The sequence below is a fragment of the Trachymyrmex septentrionalis genome, unplaced genomic scaffold (genome assembly GCF_001594115.1).
Source record: "Trachymyrmex septentrionalis isolate Tsep2-gDNA-1 unplaced genomic scaffold, Tsep1.0 scaffold51, whole genome shotgun sequence".
Classification (NCBI taxonomy): domain Eukaryota; kingdom Metazoa; phylum Arthropoda; class Insecta; order Hymenoptera; family Formicidae; genus Trachymyrmex; species Trachymyrmex septentrionalis.
This window is the reverse complement of record NW_017305683.1, coordinates 3,997,449-3,999,693: the sequence shown is the minus strand read 5'-3', so window position 1 is coordinate 3,999,693 and position 2,245 is coordinate 3,997,449. Positions and strand designations below refer to the sequence as shown.

At 33.9% G+C, this 2,245-nt stretch overlaps 1 protein-coding gene across 1 annotated transcript in view; it reads left to right on the top strand.

The window, feature by feature from the left end:
• Nucleotides 1-2,245, top strand: part of LOC108751748 (probable chitinase 3) — a 30,093-nt gene that overhangs the window by 10,292 nt on the left and 17,556 nt on the right. The window lies entirely within an intron of this gene.

Genomic DNA, 2,245 nt, shown 5'->3' with positions numbered 1-2,245 from the left:
GCGCTGATATATATATATATATATATATATAAAACAGAATTATACATAAAGAAACATAATAATTAGTCGTAGTTATAAACCGCACTGACATTGCACGCCGAAATGAAAATTGAAGGTGAATGTTCTAAGGTCGCAATGAGTAAAAAGAAGAAGAGTATCATTAGGATACGCTTCTCGTGTACGGCACTTCTAATCATTATTACATCAGCGTGCAGCGCGCAAATTACCGTTAATGCAACGGGTATGTATACGCCGTAGCAGCGGCGAGAGCCTCGCCTTTCAAGTTTTCATAATCGGCCTGACGCGACGAGAATTATTGCTCGGCGCGATTGTAAAACACCGTGAACGGCTCGATGTTCTGTCATCCTAACAAATCAGGCGACAATTTACATTTAATTGTCGCAGACCTTCGCCGTTCTCTTCGACGTGCGATCACGCCCTGATATTGTTGCCGCCGACACGCAAGATTTATTTTTTAGTCGTCGCGTTTTCGCAGATGCGAAACGGTGCCATTGATATCGATGAAATCGTACAAAGATATTACGTATGTATAAGGATGTCGGCAAGTCTGCATAAAATTCTGTAATTTGCATGTTTACACGGATCGTAATATGCAGAGCAAGGGCAGTACAATCCTTCATAAGGAAGAATACATAATGTAATAACCTAATTATATTTTTCTTTCCTAGACAATCCTTGGAAAGATTAGAGAAAAACGCTCTCTTATCCAGAGCATTTTATAACCATCAGATGTTCTTTTAAATACCTACTGAGAAACGATAGTTGCTTTAATAAAACACTGTGTGTGTGATAATTACAAGATTATTAAATATTATTATTAAAATTTTGAATTAAATAAGTAACGTTTACATTTCAGTTTAATACGGGGAGACTTCCCCTTTATTTTCATTTAAAGTTAGATTAATATCTTTTTAAACATTATTCAATTAAAATTAATTATAAATAATATAGTCTGTCGCAATATTCTTTTAAGAAAACACTAGTTTCAAAAATTGGCGTATAAAACAATATTTAAATAATGTGTGATGATTCTGAAACGGCGCGTGTACACGCCGTTTTAGAGGAATAATTTTGCATGACTTTGAATTCTATTATAAGTTAGATATGCAATCGCTGCCTAGAAAGTCTGGCAGACTAGCGCTGAATCTCTGCAACAAAAAATTATTTACAACCGGTAAGAAGAAACGCGTTGGTTGAAAATCGTGTTTTGGCTTTACGCATTGAGTGAATATAAGCTTTCGCTCGATTCCTGCCTCTATACAGCAGTAACTGTGTCATCTCTGCAGACCTACATTCTATAAGATAAACAGATTAAAGTGCAATGCATTTTATTTGAAGATATTTCAATAAAATAGCGACATCTCCAATATTGTCTCACATTACGAAAATGATTTTAATTTTGTAATAATTTTAATTTTGTACAACGTATAAAAATATAAATTCTCTTCTTTGTACATTATTTCAATAATTAGAAGTTCTTTTGCGTGTAATTACTTTATAATTCACAAAATTACAGACACACATTAATAACTAATCTTATTTGATTCTTCCAGAAAAAAAAAAAAACAATAAATGGCGATTTTACTGCAGTAGCAAATTTCTCACTGAGATTTTTACTTTGATCAGTTAAACAGGTTTTATTCAGGAGAAATTAATATAATTATCTATAAGAATTTAGTATTAAATAGGTGTAAGGAAAAGTGAAAATGGAAAAATAAAGATGAGAAAGAAAGTAAAATATGCAATTATCTTTGTTAATGAAAGTACGCATAATAATAAGGCTGTCATCTTTTCCATTTCATCTTTTTAACATACCTTCTACATTTCAATGACTTCTCTAATTTTCATCATCAGTCAATTGCAAAAAACCACAATAACGACGTAATGTAACGAGATTGGAAAATATATCGGGGGCGGGCACGGTGAAAAGGAATGGAGAGCGCGAAGAGCAAAAAGGAGCGCAAGGTTCTTGAGAACCGTACAAAGGAGGTAAAACGTGATGGAACGCGTGAAGAAGGGAAACCGCGAAGTACATGACGGAAATCTATACGATACGACACAGTCTCGACGAGAGTAATTCGATGTGGAATGCACTTTGGAACTTAAGAATTCGATAGCAAGCGGGAACGCTTGAAAGTTGAAAATGACCAAGAAATATGAAGGATATGTAAACGGATCACATAAGTATGAAAGTTTTTTATTTTCTATTTATGTGTGGTCACAA